We start from the raw sequence: 21,397 nt of genomic DNA, 5'->3' as shown, positions 1-21,397 counted from the left end.
ACAAACTGAGAATTTGTGTGCTGCCCTAACCTTCTGGAATTAGATATAAGAAGACTTATAAATACCTCTCTTTTAAAACTGGTTTTGAAAAATGCCACATAAGCTCATACAGATTTGTGGAAAGAACTATGTGGGTCAAGTGCTACCAATTTCTTTGTGAGCCTTACATTGGGAAATTGTTTTATATCTGGTAATGATAGCACAGCACAGAACAGTTTCCCGGATGCTTCTTCCCTTTTTTGCTTTACTGCTTTGGTGTTGTCATTAACACTGCTCCCTCTTGTTTTCCACTCTGCCTTCCTATTCTTCTTGGTGTATGAATATATGAGAAATGCACGTTACTCAGTTATCAGTATTATGTTTTATAGGATATAATTTCCAAAGGCAATTCCCTGCTTTGGAGCAGGTTCTTTTACTATAAACTAACAAAGCCAAGGAAAAAATGAACCAACATCTTTTATGAGATATTTATGCATTCAATATATTTTTATATTAGACAGAAGCATAAAAGACAAAATAAGTGCTTGGGACTACGTACCATAATCTGTCCACATACAGAGGTCCACGGGATTCTGTACAGGGGCTGGAAGCAAAACCAGTGCAAGTTTGGAGTTCATTAAGTGGTGATGAAATGTGATAGCTTTTCATTTGTAGCAGCTGAAGTTGTGATCCAGTTAGATTAGGAACACGCATTGTTTATAAGACAAAATTTGGTATTCTGTGCGTTTTGGCTAAGTGGGATATAATGCTTTTCTCTTTTCTATTCTTGACTGCTCATCAAGTTTTAGTTCAGATGGAACAAAAATGATGTTTTGTAGTGTGGAGATGGCATTACAAGTAAAGACTCCAGCAATCACTGATGCTGATGTTTTATAAGCAATCACCATACACAAATGGGAAGTGGCTTAAAACACACTTCAAAATGATTTATCAATAACTTCACTAATTCTCCACTGTTAAATAGTGGTATCAGTGCTCTAACCATGTTAGATATCATTCGTGTCTTGGTTTCCTTCCACAGTTGTCAAGTTTGAGGGTTCATTTAACATGCTTTCTCTGGCGGAACAGCAGGCACATGGAGCTGGCAGCGATGAAATGTAGTGGTACAAGGACATGGAAGTACATTTAGGAAAGGGAAAATTCAAAATCTACTTCCCCATTGTCAGAGAAGAGCCACAGAAAATCAGTTTGAGACACAGATGTTCTTAAAGAAATTAGGATTTAGACCTGCCACAATCATTAATATTGTCAATGCATAAAACAGCTCAGCAGTGTTTTATGTCTGAGGGGACTTTTTTTATGTCCTGTCACTGCCTTTACATGATGCAGATACATGGCTCAGCCAGGTTTCAGGCACCGTCTGCTGGGGAAGGAAGAGGTGTTTCTAAAAAACTGTTCAGCTTTAAAAGGAATGTTTTTAGGGCTAAATGGGTGTCCTTCAAAAAAGAATAAATCAGAAGGTTCCACCAGGTTAAGAACCCAGCATTTTGAACATTGATGAAAAAAATATTGTGAAAGATGTTAACCAAAATTTTGCAGAAAACAGGCAAATTCTGAACTCGTGTTCACTCTGCCAAGGCAAGTCCACAGCCCTGTGGTGCAGGGCAGTGCAGAGTGGGGGTACCCAATGCGTGGCAGGAACCACAATGGATGTGGGAATGGGAGCATTGCACTGGCTAAAGGGGTTCTGCCCAACAACAAGAAAACACAATTAGGGAATGTTTGTTTCCCCCAAGAACTGTTCTCTGCCCCAGATGTTGCTTCTTCAAAGCCTGCATTCAGAGCTGACAGCAGCACCTTCCTGTCATCTCTCCCTTCAGTGTCTGCAAAGGAATGCTTTTTCCTCTGAGATGGTACTTACTGTCTGCTTCTCCTGGCAGAAAATATATGCACTTTTAGGGCATGATTCCTCTTATCTACTACTACTTGAGGAGAAGGATTACTTTTTGGTTAGATAAGTCCCACCCCAAAGGCTTTGTGGAGATCTGTGTTTTCTGGGGCTTATATTCACCCGTATGGTTTTTCACCTTTTCCTCTTTCCAACATTTCCCTTCTTCTTTTATTAGACTGTAAAGCCATACAATCTGAAAGGACAAGTTTTAGATTTAATTTTTGGTCTTTGGTCTTCTCCAACCTAAATGATTCCATGATTATAAATGAAGACACAGCAATGGCTGACTGAAACCTGGTCCAGGTTCTGTGACCAGGTGCTGGCTCTGTGTGAAGCAGAGATGAGGAGAGGCCTCATGAATTCAGACTCACCCACACAGTCCCAGAGGGAAGCTTCATGTTCTAGCTTTCATTTTCAGTGGTTGGCTGTGGAAATGGAAGTGATTTTTCACAGCTTGTTCTACCCCACCAGCACAGCCCAGTTTCTTCCAGTTCCTTCCTTTTTTACACTTGGTTGATAGAAGTTGTAAAGTGTAAAGTGCATTGCATTTTACCATTTTACAAATGGTATTTGTAGATGGAGCTAATAACAACCTTAGAACCAGGCAAAACAGGAGTGCAAGACATGCAGATAATGACAGACAATATGGAGTAGTGGGCAAGTAGGGAGGGCACTGATCTCTCAGGGGTTTCCAGGAGTAACTGGGGAATCTGCCTCCTTTTGAAACTCTCCCTCCTCCAGTCACTAAATGGAGAAAAGATAATGAGCTTTTGTAATAGGCATGGGACTGCTAATAAAAGCTTGTCTTGCTGACATCCCTTTATTGAAATTATTACGTGTTCCTTTCCATGTTGAAGCAAGATTAGAACAACCCTAGGATATTACTGTTTTATTGGAGCCAGAAATCTACACAGTGCCAGAAGAGACAAAAATCTAACCCAAATTCATACCTACAAGTTGGAGGTGAGGATTTAATCATCTTTTCCAGCAGACACCATCAGACAAAGTGATCTTTTAAGAAGAGGCTGACTTTCTGTTGACAGAGATGGACAGAGACATTGAATGATCTCGGTGCTAAAACTAAAAGAATAATGTAGCTGGATCAGCAAGATGTCATGGTTAATAGTGTCAAAAGCAACCAAAATAATTAAAAAGCAATAGGTCAGTCACATTGCCACACTCTGAAGACTGTAATAAATAATTAAAAATTCAAAACAACCCAGCCTCACTATTATGGTAATCAAACTGGACTTTAGGGAAATTTTTTTGTGACTAGATGGTCAGACATAGGACCATCTTTCCCTTCAACCCACCCCCCAGTTCTTTTCCAGGCTCTTAGGGAAGGGAGGTTAAAGAGAAGCTGATAATCCAAGATGATTAGGAGATAATGGCAATTTACTTATGATAACAGAATAATAGCAACACAATTCAAAACAGACAAAACAGAATCACAAACAAGATGTAGGATTACCCATGTTGAAATAAAAGGATCAAATACTCACAGAGGCATTGATTGCACTTGGGCGTATTTTGAATCTGGATCATGTAAAGCTCTTGCATGAACTTAATTTATTCCCATTAGCTTGGAGAGCATCAATGGAGAAACTCCAGTACATCAAATGATATGTCTGCCTAGATGGTTGCAGCATCAGACTGTAGGGTGAATATGACCAACACAAGTGGAAATAATCAGCTAAAAGACAGTCAGAGAAGAGAGATGGGATATGTAAATAGTTAAAAGGCAACAGAAAAAGGCAGCAAAAAATTTCTGCAGGAGTTTCAAAAAGGAGTTTTGCTGTGTAACAAAAAGAGATCTTGATCAACTTGAAACAACTTAGTAGGACTGGAAGGCTACCTAGGCTTTTGCTTTCTAACAGTGACACTGTCAAACGTTTTGAGTGCATTGTCATCTAATTATGTATTATAAAACAAAATTGAAATTTGGTTTTGATTTATTTTTCCCTTATTCAGTCTGGAGACACACAAATACAAGTATCCCACGAAGATGTAATACTGAGTCACTGTCATCATTGACTTGACTTCCCTGTGGGCAGCAGGAGGAGCTGCATTTGTCCTACAAGTTGGAGCCACTGCTGGGGCGATATGTGCTGCCTCAACAATGGGCCCTGCCTCCTGTGGCCTCCCAAGTCAGGTGGGCCTCCCTGGCCATTTTGCTGTCCACAGTTAATTTTACATGATTAGGTAAAACAGCAAGCCGAAATACAGAACCCCCCCCATGCTGTAAGTCCATACTCCAGTAAGGAGGTTGTACCTTACAGCCAATCTTATCAACAAAGCAGGTATGAAAGAAAGCAAAAGATGCTTTTTGACATCTACCTGAGCTGCTCTCACTGCGACTGTCAAAGGAAAGTATATCAAAATCATTTCTGATCCAGTTGGCTCATTAATCTGTTCTTTTCTTGAAAAATTCACCATTAGCCAAATGATCCATTTCAAGATTGGTGCATAAATCCAGTTCAACAATTTGACAGTAGAATGGAGGAGTTCAAAAATCTTTTCACCAAAATCATGAGTTATACCGGAATTAGTTTTGAATTAAAGTTTAAACAGGGCAGTCTACAGAAAGACATAGGACCAGATTTCATATTTGTTGCAATGGCATCCATTCCAGTTATTCCACTGAATTCTGTTGAGTTCCAAACAATTCATACTTTCTGCTGAAGCTGAATTTGGTTAATAAATCTGATTTCTGGCAGACAGCACAGGATATTATTCTTACCAACACCTTGCACATTGTTTTCAGCTGTAGATCCCAAAATGCACACTGGATACTGACGATCCTACTTGTGACCTTGATGCCAGCAAACCCATAAAATATCAGGACTGATACAGAGGTTTTTGTGATGTTAGTAGGAACATGTAGGTCTCAAAGCCATAAGGGACAGCTGTCATAACAAACACAGTGGGCCAAGTTCACTGCTGCTGATGACCATGGTAAAATGTCGGCACCGATAAGATCTGAGACTGGTGTAAGTGGTTTAAAAAGTAACATACTGATTCCATACTGATTCTGAGTCAAAGGATCCTGTAAACCTGAAACTAACAACTACCAGTGCAAGAGGACAATGCGCACATATTGATTAACCAAACCATTCCCTTCAACAGCATCTTTCTGTGTGACAACCTTTAAAAGCCCAGTGGATTTGGGTTTTGTTAGCATGAAAACATCTGGAGAGGTCATGATTCTGCTCTCCTGCATGCATCCCTCGCATCCCTCAGTCCTCCAGACTTCTGTTAGGTGCCAACCTAAATAACTTGCTTTGGTATCTACATAATGGCTTCCTGCTCGTGTCTCTCCATCCCGTTTTCAGCTGCTGTAGAACTTACACTGGACTTTAGATTTTGTTCAGCGGAAATTGATTCGCAGGGAAATACCTCCACATCTTTTCCCCCAGTCTAGCAATCTTATCCACAAATCAATTCTAGCTTGTGATTACATTTTATTTAAAACAAAATGATTGGCTGGAGTTTTGATTCAGAGAACAGTACAAGATAGGGAGAAATCTGATGTCTTGCCAATAAACATCAATTAATGTTGCAACTACATAAACAGAAAAGAGTGGTATGACTGCTTCAGATTGTCCCAAAACAGATGCAGCAAGATATAGTCATCCTCAAAAAAATGTTTGACTATTTTTTTTCAGAAAATGCGCTTGCTGCAAGCAAAGCTAATAAGTTGCTCTTTAGCACTGAGATTTACGAAAATTGATTTCCTATTGCACTGTGTCTTCTGACTGGATCCTATGGTGTTTAGTAGGGCTCAAGGAATGAGCAGAGTGTATGTGGGGGTTGGGGTATTTTTCCCTCTCATTACCTTCTCTGGCATCTCTTGGTGGGCACAAGCGGCCTTTAGCTACCTTCTCAGAGAGGGCACTGGAAAGGTCTGTCTCTTCTGCCATTTGCATCTCTGCATGAAACATTTAGGAAGGAGAACAGCTTTGAACATTGTGCACTTCTGTTGGGTTAAGCTGAAAATGCTCATGATGATGGAGGAAGGTGGGGTAGAGTGGCAATGGTACCTCTGTCTTTTACACCCACAAGAACACAGTTAGTGCCAAACCAGCCTGACCGTGCAAGCCTTTTTTTCCTAAGAAAGTGAGGTTTAAAAATCCCCATTGACTTTGCAGAGTTCTAAGCCAGGATTGTTGCTAGGTCAGCTGGGTTGTTGGGGTCAGCTGAGTTGATACTAGAATTACATTGAGAGTTACGCTAAATGTGTGGAGCATCATATGATGGGCATCTTACATGGGGTATTATCCTTGTGATATATAACGAGTATTTCCAGGCTGTGCAGGACAAACCTGCAGGGCATTGCAGGGACATAAAGGATAGTGGGGCTGAGGAGGTGGGGTGCATAAGCCTGGTGTAGAGGAAATCATCCCAGCCGTAGTTTTCAATGTCACATCCAACTGACACAAAGACCAGGGAGAAAATAATCCATTTGGGTCAGCAGACAGAGGAAAAGCACGTGGCTCAATGGGTTAAGGAATAGGCGAGTAAGAGCCCGGCCCAGAGGGTGGTGAATGAATGAGCTTCCTCCCCCTCTCCGTTCCAGCAGTGATCAGGATTCCTTTCCCAGCCCACCCCCGGGATTCCTTCGGCAGGAGGAAAAGGGAGAAAAGCAAACCCTTTCTCTTCATGGAGCGCAGCAGGGGCACAGAGCAGCGCTCGCCGCCCGCGCTTCCCCTCCGCACCCCTGTGCTGGCTTCTAGGGGCTGCCGACAGAAGTTGAGAGTTGCTCTTATGAAATGCAAATACATTTGCAGGACTTTTCCTTCCATTGAGGGCAAAGACAGAATCCAAGTGAGGAAGGCACATGATTGAGATTTGCTGTTTTACATTGTCTGTTCAAACAGAAAGATGAATTGAAAAAATTTAAAAATGTGGTCCTTATTCTTTGAGCAGAATAAATAAGGCGACTGCAGCTAATATTACTTTTCTAACCCTGTCACCTGGGGGTTTCAGCACATTTTGTGAACTTTTCTCACTTACTTCTCTTAGAACCCATCTCTGCAGATGGCAAGTACTACATTTTGGAGGGGGGAACTCTAAGTGCTGATGAGCAGTTTTGCCCAAATACTTCAGAAAACCTGTAGCAGAGAGAGGAAGCAGAATAATTTGAAAAATTATTCTGCCCTTTCACATTTGTGTCATTGTTTCCTTTTAAATCACATAAGTTCAGAGATTTGCATTGCAACAGACATTTTCTAGGGCACTTTCTAACATCCTGAGCCCATTGAAGTGTACCAAACCCACTGAAGTAAAAAGACCATCTTTAGACTAAGTTGCTGTGGGAACTTGTCCTCATTTGGCTTATGATCAATAGCCCACAATAACACTGGGGCCAAGAGATTATAAACATAAATCTGGACTCAGAACTATTTAGGACCATTGACCAACCTTACAGAAAGTCAGTGTATGCCTCTGTAAATTTAATTCAACTTAAAAACATTATCTTCTTCACAACATTTAAAATATCCTTTAACCTTTCCTGGGGAAGAAGAAGTCTTAGCACAGTGGACATAGTTGGAAATGCATTTCTCTCTGGCGTATTCTGCCTTCTTTGTCAGTAAATCCTAAGTGGTGCACACTTAATGAAAAAGCAGACCTGGGGTTTTTTTTTTTCATTTGGAGGACAATTAACAGTGTGGCATGCTGGCCAACAGCCAACCATACCAGTCATGCTTTGTTGGTTGCATATGTACCCACTGATAGACAGTTTTAAAACAAATTAGAGGGCAGAATATAAGCAGTCATAGATTTGGTCTTTGGATCCAATCGTGGAAGCAACTGTATGAGAACATTTGTGACTTTCTCAAGAGTTTTTGGTGCTATTGTAAACACTTTCAGTTTACAATAGCACCTACAAACCTAGGTCAGAGATCAATATCTTCTTAGAGGCCTACCCATGTCTTATCTGGAGATGCATTTTTGTCCCTTAGCTACATGTTTACAAGAGTCCATTTTGGGCCAAAATATTCCAAAAGACCAGCTTGGATATGCTTCTGCCTGACAGCCAGAAAACAGCCTTCTTCTTTCCCCTTCCCCTTCCACTTCCCTCTTCCCTTTCCATAACATATTCTGGGTAAAATTGGTGCTGAGGCTTATGGGGAAAAGAGAAAGAAAAAGGGTAAAAATAATAATCTGGGTAATAACTGAGTAGTAGTTTCTCCTGCTGCAGTCATTTCAGTGTATTGGCTGGGCTTGATATCACTTTCTCTTTAGCTGGTTCACTGAAGAAGCAGGTATTATGAGACTTGCAGAAAGCTGATTTGGGACTGCTGAGATGCCTTTTTCCCTCTGTGTGGGACACCATCATGTCAGGCATGTGACAATACTGGTCAATATGAAACCATGTGCTGGGGGATGGTGCCATCCTTGCTCCAGCAAAGAGGGTCAGTGTGGGGAGCAAAGGAAAAGAGACCCTGGCACTGATCTGCAGAGAAGGAAGGAAGGAAGGAATTCGGAAGGAAGGAAGGAATTCGGAAGGAAGGAAGGAAGGAAGGAAGGAAGGAAGGAAGGAATTCGGAAGGAAGGAAGGAAGGAATTCGGAAGGAAGGAATTCGGAAGGAAGGAAGGAATTCAGAAGGAATTCGGAAGGAAGGAAGGAATTCAGAAGGAATTCGGAAGGAAGGAAGGAAGGAAGGAAGGAAGGAAGGAATTCGGAAGGAAGGAAGGAAGGAAGGAATTCAGAAGGAAGGAAGGAAGGAATTTGGAAGGAAGGAAGGAAGGAAGGAAGGAAGGAAGGAAGGAAGGAAGGAAGGAAGGAAGAAAGGAATTCGGAAGGAATTCGGAAGGAAGGAAGGAATTCGGAAGGAAGGAAGGAAGGAAGGAAGGAAGGAAGGAATTCGGAAGGAAGGAAGGAATTCGGAAGGAATTTGGAAGGAAGGAAGGAATTCGGAAGGAAGGAAGGAAGGAATTCGGAAGGAATTCAGAAGGAAGGAAGGAAGGAATTCGGAAGGAAGGAAGGAATTCGGAAGGAAGGAATTCGGAAGGAAGGAATTCAGAAGGAAGGAAGGAATTTGGAAGGAAGGAATTCGGAAGGAAGGAAGGAAGGAAGGAAGGAATTCAGAAGGAATTCAGAAGGAAGGAAGGAAGGAATTCAGAAGGAATTCGGAAGGAATTCGGAAGGAAGGAATTCGGAAGGAAGGAATTCGGAAGGAAGGAAGGAATTCGGAAGGAAGGAATTCGGAAGGAATTCGGAAGGAATTCGGAAGGAATTCGGAAGGAAGGAAGGAAGGAAGGGAAGGAAGGAAGGGAAGGAAGGAAGGAAGGAACTGCTGCAGGGGATGCATTCCCAAAATGTCTGGTTTGGCACGTCTGGCTGTATGGGTGCAGCTTCATAGAAGATGAGACAGTTGCACCTGTTTACAACAGAGATAGCTTTGGACTAAAAGACACAAAGAAGAAAATCTCAGAGAAGCAGAAATCTAGAGACAGAATTATAGATACTACTGAATCCCCAATGTATTTTAAAACTTAATTTTAAAGGGAAAACAATGGGAAAAAAGCCTCAAAGGCACATATTTAACTGTTAGTTTCAAAGTAATACCTCCTCAGAGATCTGACTTTATCACTACTGAAAGGAGAAAGCAGAAAATGGAATTGTTTTTGTTGTTCTATCATGTTTATGACATGACAAAAACGTGGAGTTCTTCTGCCTTTTGCTTTTCACCTTGTTGAACTGCTGTCAGACTTCTGTAAATCGTTTGCACCATAAACAAGCTTTGTGAGTGAAAGGGCAAGTGCTGAGAAAAGCCAAAGGCAGAGATTTTATATTGAATTTTTTCTTACAGAGATAACTGACTTCAGCATAGACCAGCTTCACCTAGATCTGGGAAGAAAAGCCAAGCACCATTGAAGGCAACAGCATAATGAAGCTGAAGCAACATCAAATGGGCTAAGACTCTGAATGTGTTTGTTTTATTTTTAGGCAAAGAGTAAGATAATTGCGGCTGAGAGGATTTGGTTTTGAGAAAGAGCTACTATCTTGTTTCCCCTTAGCATTCCATCCACAGGTGTGGAAAGACTGACATCTCTTACACAGGAGAACTGCCTGGAAACTGCCTGCTGTTGAGAAGCCCTGGCTGTTACTAATTGCAATGTAAATTTTGGAGGACTATCTGTCTGCAAGCACCAGTGATGGAATATGAAGACAGGAGGAGATGAGGATGCATTTTGCTTGCACATGTGGCTCCTGCAGTGTCAGGATCCAGCACAGCAGGCAGTTCTGCTCCTTTGGCAGAGAGCCATTGCCCAAGGAACAGGCATCGACATGGTTTGGAGCATGGCAATGACAGGCTGGGATAACCTGGTCCCATGGGGACTGCTGCTTGCTTCAGTGCAAAGTGAGAGGCTTAGCAGGGGAATGTGCATCTGTTTTATCTTGCTAGGTCTTGCTGTGGAAGCACGAGGAGAAGGCTGGAGAGATAGGGCCACACAAATAAATGCATCTTCAGCTCACTGAAGATTGCATAAGTTTGGTTTGTTCCCACAGTGTCCTCTTTGCAAATACAGTACCCCAGAGAGATGGAGAATAGTATTTAAGGAGATTGAGAGCCAATACTGATCTTCTATTACATGGATAAACCCAAATCCACCTGTGCTGAGGCCCACTAAATCCAGGCACATCTCACGCAAATACCTGCAGACTAAGTTCAGCTTGTGCCTCCAAGGGAGAAATTTGTGTGATTGGTCTCTTCAATAGTTCAAGGTGCAAAAACCTTTCTGTATTACATGCTTAGATCTGCTTTGGTTGTTACATCTGGGACCTTTTAGAAAATCATGTGACACAGTCCAGTACTAATTACTTTTCTTTAAACATCTTTTTTTTTTCTTCCCAGTTTGCTGCTACCCTTTCACCACTGCTTCAGTATGTCTACATGATTTATGCAATGAGGGTCTTAATGTAACAATGAACTCTTAAAAATATCATAATATCAATAATTGACAACCAAAAGCACAAATGCATATCTTAGAAATGAATAAAAAAGACACTGAGCCTGAGTTTAACTGGTGCTATGAAGTCTCAGAGCACTGTGCACTGCTGAGAGCTCTTGGCTGGGTTTTCTGCCTATGGAGGGCTTAACATTTTTGACACCAGGCATTCTCCATATAAATCTACTTTGGATATGGAACTTAGATGAATTATCTGGTGTTTTTACTTCCTTACTGGGGAAGAAACTGAGGAAGGGCTGGGAGAGGCTTGGCTCCTCCACCTGAGACAGGTTAATGATAGAAACTTGTCTTCTGCTGATGGGAAATGCAAATAGAGATTATTAGGGCAAAAAGGTGGATTTGGCCTAGAGAAAACCCATTTTTCCTATGTAGTCCAGAAGGGAGGAAAAATAAATTATAGATATTTGTCTGATGAAGCTGATCAGAAATTTACACAATTGAAGGACATACAGGTTATAGAAGACAAGATTTCTCAGGAAATGTTGGGGAAACACAGGTGAAAGACTGACGAAGCATGTCCTGCCCACCACCCAGCAAGGTACCATGGTCTGAAAGATGTCAGGGGCAGAGGGGAAGACCAAAAGGATCTGGTTGTAGCGGTACGTCTCTTCAAACCAATGGACAAAGTGAGGAGGAAGGGGACCAGAAGAAGAGAGAGGGATTATAAAGATTTATATTCTTTAGATCTGTGCATTTCTATGTCACTAAAGACAAGACAGCATGACTCTGAAACTCCTGACTACTTCATCTCAGCTGGCTATCTAAGGCACGTGGCATGAACTCCTTCCTGGTGATGCTTGCTTCTCACCACAGACTGCATATGGAGTTTTGGTAGAAGGAACGTTTACTTCAATACTCCTAATTTTTGTCTCCAAATACCAAGCTTGTGGTTTTCCTAAGTGAAATTGGCAGTCTGAATCTTGTCCCCAGAGTGTTTCTTAATTACATTATAGCAGTTAAGCTGTAGAGACGCTCCCTGAAGAATGGTCTGAAAATAAAACTAGGAATAAACTCAGGTGCCTTGCTGAAGCAGAGCCTAAGTACAGATTTTTAAAGGCAAGACCCCAAACACCTTTTTCTGAGCCTCTAGCTGACTATGAAGTGTGTGATGATCATGAAAAAGAAATAGTATGCATTTATAGGGTAAGAAGTTAAATTATGATTGGCACTAGCAATCTCTGGATCCCACACGGTTTGAGAATGCTCTGATGAATTGTATTTGATGTCCACTTCATTCAAACAGGCATCCAAAGGGCCGTTGCATCCTGTTTCCAGGAGTCGTGACTTGCTCCAAAGGGAGAGCTCAGCCCAAGCCTGGGGTCAATTCTGCAGCCACTGGTAGTACTAAGGAGAGGCTGGCAGGAGATTAGACAGAAATGTACATTCAATAAAATCAAAAGGATTTTGTCTCCCTAAAGGTTTGGAAGAAATGAGTTTATAGATAACTGTTTGCCCTATGGACATCATTCTTTAACTTTCACTGAGGCAGCACATGCTGTTATCCTATAGATGTCCAACGAAGCAAATGATAAGGAATAGATGATTTTCCACGCCAGCTCTGTAGCACATTTAATACTTTTTTTAGGATAGATCTTCTATGAAACTTGTATCAACTTCAAGGTTATTTTTAATGGTTTTACAGTTTGCCAGCTACTAATGGTATTTCTTTGGAACCCTCCAAAACCATCCCAAACCTCCACTTTCAGACTTTCATTTAATTGTCTAAGAGATTGTAACTTTGAAGACAAAGTCCCACAGCTTCGATCTTTTTGATCCTTCTTTGACTTAGCTTGACATTTGGATTTTTCCATCTCACCCTTATGCAACTGAATTACAAGCATTTTCTTTTAGAATCAATATCTTTGATAATTTTCTACACCACTTAAATCTCAGAAATTAATTGATAACATAGTCTTTTTAAAGCCAAGTTAAAGGTTAAAAATTAGGAAGTTTCTCAGTGAGCAATAGAGTATTTCCTAAAATGTTTTTAGTTTCCTTGCCTAGTCTTGCCTTGCCTTCTTCCTTTGCCTCTCTGTCTCCTAGACAAGGTGTACTGAACCCTTAACAAAAAGATATCACTAGGTGACTAGGTGTTTTCAATTAACTTTTTTCTCAGAGATTTTTTGGGACTTCCATTTGAAAGTTGATCTGAAAATTTTATTTTGATTTAGAAGTGCTGAACTGACTTTCTGAAAATCCCCCTTTATCATTACAGAGACATTATTAGTTAATCATCTTTTAAAAAGACATTTCTTGCTCTAAAACTCTGATACTCTGCATTACTTTCAGGAATAGATTTCATGCTCCCTTCACTGTTTGAATTTTATCTTCTTTGCAGGAAGGACAGAATAAAAGACTTGTAATAAGCAGTGTATTTGGTGATTTTTTTTTTCCCCTTTTGGGAATACCTGCGTACAAAGCTATCAGAAATGAAAAGTAGATTATTACTGGTCACCAGGCTATGTGGCACCACATCTCATATGCCACCAGCACAAATCAGCTGCTGCTTTACAGCACATTTCCAACTGGAACATTGGGTGGTTCCCCCAGATGGATAGTACAGCTGAGCAGCTGCTGAGGTCACTCATCACTGAGGGTATTTGGTGTGGAGGAACCAGGCAAGGCTGCTCCAAGTGTCCCCGTCACAAATCCATGTGTATGCTGAACTTCACGAACTTCTCCTCTTGCTGCTGCTCACGGTTGTGACAGGACAGACCATGGAAACTTTGTGTGAGCTGTTTCTTTGTGAAAGGTGAGATGTTGACACAGTGAAGCAGCATTGATACAGTAGAGCATCCAGAGGTTGTCAGTTGGGGAGCATTTCCTGAGACACAGACAGCAGCTGGACAGAGGTGATTGATTTATGGCAGACTTGGACTGACATGATGAAATGCTGTGGCTACTGCTTCTTGGTGGAGTCAGAGAAAATAATGGACTGAGGTTAATTCATATCATCCCACAGAACCAGAATAGGAGCCCCAGGATTTGCAAGCGGAGCAAGGGGTCTTTGTGGCACTGCCTGGTGTGCAGAGCTTGCCCTGCATCTGTTCCCACAACAGCTGTCTGAAGAAATGGATGCAGCAAGGTATTGGCATTCACTTTCATATTTGGGATCCTTAAATTGCTGATTAGCTGTATTTCAGGTGCCCCTCTGCTGTTAGGAAGAACTTTGGGCTACATGCACTAGCAGTCTTTGAGGAGGAGAAGGCATTGAAAGCAAGACAGTGCTGTTGGCAACTATCTCACTTGGCCAGTGACGTATTTGTGCTTTAGATGATGCGCCCTGCACGTTTGCTAGGTTCAAGCAGAGTATTTTTCATTTGGCATTGTCTCTGCACATGATAAGTTATTGATTTGCAGGTCTGGTACAGGTAAGCAGAACTTGTCTGCCCCCATCGCTGTGGGTATGTGAGGAGTGGGAAGGAAGCAAAGGGCTCCTTGCAAGCCAGGGTAAACCCCATGTGATGCATTAAGGTGAGACCTAAAAAGTTTGAACTGTTTTAATCAATTTTTAATCAGCTTTTACTACACAACAGCAATTTATTACAGGGGTTATGTGATTTTAGACTTACTGAGATTTCACTTGTTGGCTTACCATAGTTTTTATGGGCTTATGATGATTTTAGGTTTTATGTGCTAATGACATTTTCCAGCTTTGCTAAATGCTTATCTGTACAACATCCCTGTTACCCTTGTCTTGGCAGAAGAGAACATTGCTACAGGCTGTCCCATTTATTAACCAAATATTCAAATCAGGAAAAAAATAATTTAACATGCATTACGGACTTTTTATAAGTTTAGAATAAGGGATGTTTCACAAACACTGTGCAAATGCATGCACCTGCAGCCACATGTGCTTGCATAACATATTCGATGCTGTAAAAGGATAGGAAGCTCTAAGCCCTGAGCATCAAAGTGCTCCATCTCCAAAGTGCATTTGCTCCTGCAAAAGTTGTCAGGCTGGCAAGGCTTCTACAGTGCTGCAGTGATACCTAGGTGCCAGAGTTGTCTCCAGAAGTTCCTGTTTTTTCCACCTCTGCTACTGAACAGAAGGAGCTTCTCCAGCCACAGGGAGCAGAACAAAAGGATTCTGCATGCTCAGGGGCAACTTCTGAGGTTTTGCCAACTGGATAGCTTATCGGTGCCTTGATAACCCTTGGGACAGCACCAGTGTGGTCCTGGCATGAGGAACTGCCCAGAGGCTTCACGAACATCCTGCTGATACCAATGGGCACAGAGAATTGAAGGCCTAAGGCAAAGCAGTAAAACCAAAGGAAAAGTGAAGTTTCTCAAAGATGTGGACATTTCTGTAGATCATGTCATAATTGCGGGACCAGCAGTGTTCACATCGTGGTACCTTGAATCTGATGAGCTCATCAGGGACTGGCACAGACAGGGGCAGGGTGAAGGGGATACGACGCAGCAGGAAGCATGGGGTGTGTGTATGGAGAGCCACAGGTATGGTTGTTAAGGACCTTATTGACTGGACTCTGATAACCCATAATGACACTCTCTGAGACTGGCCCACAGTTTTGCATGTGGACTCTTCTTTGCCCCCAAAGGAAACCCTCCGTTTGGGTACAACTATCTCCTCCCTTCACCCTCTACAGCATGTTTAAAAGCTTTGAGGGGAGGTTGGAGGCCTCTCTGCATACCACAACACTTGGAAAACTGATACTTCCATTTCAAAATGAACTTTATAAAGGGACCAATCTAATCTACCTAAGCCATAAAGCTCTCCACTGCCTAAGGAGAGCATCAGTAGGAGGATGGCACAGTATGTCTGAGGACAGTTTGGAGCGATCTTCCAATTCAGGACGTTATCTATTCCAGGCTTCCTTGTGCTAGTCTAGATACAGGCAAGAGATGCCGTGGGCTGTTGTGAGCAGAAAGGTTATCCTGGCTTTGCTGCTTGCTTCGCCTGTGTCACAGCCCAAGAGAAGCCAGCAGGCTGCTGCTGAGCGTGAGATCAAATAGAGATGGCCACGGCAGGGGACAGCAGCAGCCAGCCCAGCTCTGCAGACCTTCCCCCAGGCTCCTTGTACCAGCTCCATCCCTTCTTCCTTTCCTCCTAGTCCTGGCGCAAGGGCTGCCCCAGATGTTCTCTGCCTGGTAGGAAAACTCCACTATGTCAGTGGCACTGTGACCCTTTGGGCTGGCTTTGGCTCTGAGTTTCTCTGCACTTTGCTGGGTGGAAGGCTCCCATAAAGCAGTACAAAGATCCTGGAAATAACCCTCAAACAAACAAATTTGCCTTACTAGTCAGCACTGCATTTTTGTTTCTATTTCTCTGTTCAGTGTTATGAGGAAATAAAACAAGAATTAGTCTTGTAAGACAGCATTAATGTGAACCCCATCATCTGTTTCAGTCACTCAGAGTACTAAGGTTGGCTTTTAGGGTGATTCTTGTGTTAGAGATGAGAAAGTTACACAATAGAGATTAGGGAATCACTTTAAAAACCTCCACAGTCCTGCATTGAAATCCCATCCAGTAAGGGAGAGAACCAGCCCTCGGCTGGCTGAGACGCAGTCACATGAGTGTCCAAAACAATGAACACACAGTGTCGACAGCTGAGGCCATTGAACTTTATGTCACTTCCCAACTGCAGCATTTCTCATAATTTATGGTTATACTCGCCTTTCAACCTTTAAAACCTTTTCCCAAGTATTTGCAGCATTCTCACATAAATATTGCTACAATAAGTAACATCAACATTTAGTAGCTGTTTTTCAAGAATAACCGTGTGACACTATTATGGCATTCCATTAAACCAGCTGCAATGTGGGGAAGGTCTAAATCAAATCGTGCTCACTAAAGGTAACGCTTACACATATACAAGGGAACAATGGATGGGAAAAGTTTATTCTGTGTTTCAAGACTTAAATGACAGTTCTGTCTCCTTTCATGGTTATGCAAGATGTCTCTCTCTGGTGAAATGACCTAGAGAAGACACAGACAGCAGCTTACATTCCAGTGCTATTTGTTACCTCCTCAAGACAAGTTGCAATTGCAAAGTCTATGGTTTGGTCTATTTATTTATTGTGGTATTTTTAGGGAAAAAACCTTATTTCAAAGGAACAGAGAATGTTGTCTTTTCATTAAAGCTATCAAATGTTGTGAAATGATTAGTAAAAAAATTCCTTGCCAGAATTGTTCACTGTCCAAAATGCATCACAATGACTAAATGTAAATGACAGATAGTTAGCTTGCATATAGATATGTACTTAATTGCTTTCATCCCTCCTGTCTGAAGAATGTACTTAAGCATATGCTCATTTAAACACATATGCTTCATTTCTGTTTAGGTCAACAGGACTTGAGCACGTGCTTAAACATAAGCAAATGCTTAAGTGCTCCTCTTGAATAGGGACGCTTTTCTGGGGAAAAAGCCAAAGAAATACTCTTTTGTAATATTTCTTCTTACCTTTGCCTGACTCTTGCTCCAGCTGCACTGTTGCAGTACTTCTTCTCCTCCTTTCCAAAAACCAGCTTACCTTCCCTCCCCATCTCCCCCGGGGCTGATGCCAGACACATAAACCCCATCGTTCTGCCAGCTAAGCTTGTACATTGGGAATGACAGAACGTGGAGTTCGTGGAGAGAGGTGTAGGGCAGGGAGGTAGAGGTCTGTGGAGGAACAGAAGGGCAGCTACACTGAGGAGTGCACAGTCTTCCCTGGACAGGGCAAACATCGGCAATGCATGAGGCTGCTGAGAGCGCGGGAGAAGCCAGCAGCCCCTCGCTTGCGCCCAGCCTGCCCTCCTGCAGGCGCAGGCGCTGGGTGCAGTGTCCATGGGACACTGCTCGCACACGGCCCCAGGCGAGCGTGGCGCCGCCTCCTGTCCCTCTGCAGCCGGCAGAGCTGGGTGATTTCAAATCGCTTTGCTGTAACTTTTGCCTGCATCCTGTGCCTGCCCCTCCCCGTGCCGGCCTTCTTGTCTCGCTCCGGGCTGCGGCGGTGGCTGGTTGGGATGGAGTGCCTCTGCTCGGGGGTGTACGTGGGTGCTTCGCTGCCGACACCCGAGGCTCAGCTGTGGAGCTGTGTGGGTTCCCTGCAGGAGAAACATCAAACCTCATGGCAGTGTCAAAACCTTTCCAGCAACCCACAGAGCGAGGCAGGGCTCTGTTCCTGCTCTCCAGCGGGCTGCAGAGCCTGCCCAGCTGCTGCAGCGGGTGACGTGTGGCTGGGCGGCGAAACCCCTGTACAAACACGTGCTTGCGAGAGCCTGCAGCGTTCAGGGCTCTTCTCAGTTGCACTTCGGAGCTGTATCTGTTGTGCGTTATCAGCTTAATTAAGATAAGGATATGGAGTTTATGCTGTATTCCCGTAAATGACAGGGCAGGGATATGAATGATTTATATGGCATTAATTGTACTTGCGAAGCTTGGGTCTGTCGATATGCACTAATAAAACCATCATTTGAATCCAAGTAAGTGAATGAAAGTACAAAAAATTTTTTTTTCCCTCAACTACTTTCAAAATTCCGCTATTTGCAAAAACAACCAACACGCAATGGGCAAAAAGTTAGAAGGGTCAGAATCTGGACCACCTGGGCAATAATTAATAAAAACACATCCAAAGGCAACTTTAGGGAGTGAATTTGATCCAGTGAAAGAAGACTGGCTCCTCTCCCTGCCCTGCAGGTAATGTGTTTGCCTGTGACGGCAGCAGATTATTTGTTCTTTTTTTTTCCACTGCCACCGAACTAAAGAATGCATTGTGGGAAAACCGTCCTGACACATGACACTGTGCAAAGGAGGATCACAGCGTGAGGCAGCATCAAGGGGCTTACTTGGTCTTGATGCACTCTTGCACAGCATGGGGCTCCAGAGATGAGTGTCTCTTCCAACGAAAGCACTGGTGCAATTTGCACAACTCTCATGAGAGCGCACGGTGAAGCTGCTCTCAAAGCCCTCATGTAAACAGGGCTGGGGAAAGAAAAGCGAGAGTAAAAGAGCCTGCACCATGCACGAGAAAAAGCACAAAAGGAGATGGTTCAAAAGAGCCTCAGCTAAGGAGGAGGGGAGTTCTGAGGGAAGTGGGGATGGGGCGGGGAGGGGAAGGGAAGGGCAGAAAATTAAATCCAAATATTAGAAGCAGAAGGGAAAGTCTTAGTAATGTAATGGAACAGTTAGCACCACAGTGAGGGGAGCGGTCAGGAGAAGTGAAGTGTGGGAAGACACTGGATGGCAATGAACAACTAGAGATTTAGCTTTCAAGGCAAAACCACAGCTGAGATGTGCTCTGAAGACTGTGCCTCAGATATGAAGCCCTTAAACTTCTTCAAAACCTCCTAAGTTCGGATAATAAGTTTGCATAAAGAGAGAGAGGGAGGGGAAGAGAAAAAATAAAGGCAGCTGTAAGTGCTCCTCACTAGCCTGTCTCTGAGCAACAGGCCCTCCTGTACTCACTCTCCCTTGTTGCTCCTGCTTATCATAATATGCCACTTTTGTGCATCAAATTTACATTTCAAAAAATGCTGTATCGCTGCTCTAAAATTAATTATTAATCTTTCATCAGTCCCTTCCATAGATACATTTTTAACTTTGATTTTGCTACCCGTTCGGGGGAGGGATGGGAGAAGGGGGCGGGGGAGAGAAGATCCTTTAATCTTGTCACTTTTCTGTGGGGTTCTCCTCTTGTGTGCTGCTACTTCCGGGCCTGCGTGTCCCCTAAGCACTCTGGAGGTAGAACTTTAGTTTTTCTGCTTGCTCAGAAAGGAATCTTCCCACACTTTTGAGAGCATGAATATTTTCACCCTGCAGGATGCAATGCAGAGAAGCACCTGCTCCTCTTGTTTGACCTGGCATTTCAGCCTCAGTAAAGTGAAGCTGTACTGATAAATCGAGCCCCAGGCTAAAGAGCTGGGTGGATTATATGCCCTTGCAAGGGAAAGAGATCTGGTTGGGTTTTATAGGGCCTACCTAGAGTGCAGTATGGGCTTATTAATCAATCAGCTCATCAGAGTGACATGTAGGCAATGGTTTGAACTTTGGTTATTTACTGTTCAAGGTAAGCAAGTACTGGAAATGCAGCCATTTGCTCTTAGCTTATTGAAGACTAAGTCCTTCTCTTGCCTGAAGTAAAATGAAAGAGGAGCAAGGAGGACCTGTGTGTGTCAGATGGATACTGGAGAGATGTGAGCTGCTGGCAAACTCCGTATTCAACCCACCCCTGGTCTGGAGTTGTGGCAAATGCTACAGTCTGCTTGAAGGAGGGGGAAAGGGCTCACACAAGATGCAGTTATGATGAGATGCTTTTATGGGTTACAGAATAAACACATTCCTTTTTACCTCTATGCTGTGAATGTACTGATCAGTGGCTTCATAGCCAAATGCACATGTGTGTAGGTGTCCACACACACACAGACACAGACACACAAGGGTGTGCTTTTACTCACCCCTTCCCCCAGAAATATGCCATCTGGACGTTCATGAAACTGAAGTGCTGTGTGTAGGCTGCTTCCCCGAATTAAGGTGGAAAGACTTGACGTACACCATCATATTCACTGCATTTTGCTCAAAAGGGACAAAAAATTATCACATTGGAAGACAGATGTCAACACAACATGGCATCTAGTTAAAGGCCAAATTCTCCCAGTTATAAACAACAATACTTTACATTGCACTTTTATTTTTCTACTCACATGTACAGTACAGAATGTGTACTCTTTTCAGAAGCTCCTTTGCTGTGAGTTGCTGGCTGTATGTGTGGGTGAATGTCTCTCAGGATGTTGGACTTAATCAGAGGTGAATTTGGATCAATAGACTATCACTTACTAGAACATCAGATAAAGTACAGGGTAAAAAGAAAGCTAAAAATTCAGAGCAAAACACACTATGCTTGTTTTCCAGACCCAGAACCCCTGCATGTTTCTTCCCCAGTTGTATTTGCCCAGATTACGAATTTATCCCTGTGATCATCACCTCCAGACTGTGCCTAGGTTATGCAGCCCTCTCAGACAAAAATCTGCAGTGCCAACCAGCAGATACACTTTGAAGGCTGCCTGCTCTAACACTTTCATCTGGGCTATACTTCACCAGTAATAAATTAGCATTCACATGGATGCAGCCAATAGCTCTCACAGCACACCTCTACATAAACATTATCCTCTCTGCCTTTCACAGTTGGAGAAATCCAGCCAGCAAAGTTGCTGGAGGTGAAGACGGAGTCAGCAGCATCTCTGGATCAAAACTGAAGCCTTGCTCAGTCACACCTTTCTTCTCCATCTTCTAGACAGCATCTAAATACAGGTGTACATCTCCTCTATGTGATTTATTCTGTGTAATAATATGGATTTTTTTCAAAGCAGACTTTGATTTCAGTTTTTTGACACTAGTTGTGCATATATGTGTAATTATGTAGGATTATCAGTGTGCTACAGAAGGCCCACTTTGTATATTATGCCTCTACAAACCACTGGACATTAAGTGCCATGATTCTCCTTGCAGATTCTCATTTGGGGGATGCAAAGTGAGAGCGAGTAACTGTAAGCATAGCTCATGTTTCATAAAAATAAACAATGCT

General features: G+C 42.8%; 1 long non-coding RNA gene across 1 annotated transcript; it reads right to left on the bottom strand.

Moving 5' to 3' along the window:
- Positions 1–510: 510 nt before the first annotated feature.
- Positions 511–17,645, bottom strand: LOC116442288. Its single transcript, XR_004239491.1, has 3 exons — positions 17,296–17,645; positions 3,394–3,584; positions 511–2,924 (listed from the first exon to the last, which is right to left on the bottom strand). It is a non-coding gene; the product is annotated as an uncharacterized LOC116442288 (long non-coding RNA).
- Positions 17,646–21,397: the final 3,752 nt, after the last annotated feature.

This window comes from Corvus moneduloides, chromosome 3 (assembly GCF_009650955.1).
Source record: "Corvus moneduloides isolate bCorMon1 chromosome 3, bCorMon1.pri, whole genome shotgun sequence".
Taxonomy (NCBI): Eukaryota; Metazoa; Chordata; class Aves; order Passeriformes; family Corvidae; genus Corvus; species Corvus moneduloides.
The sequence above is the reverse complement of the archived record's forward strand: the minus strand, read 5'-3'. Positions and strand labels throughout refer to the sequence as shown.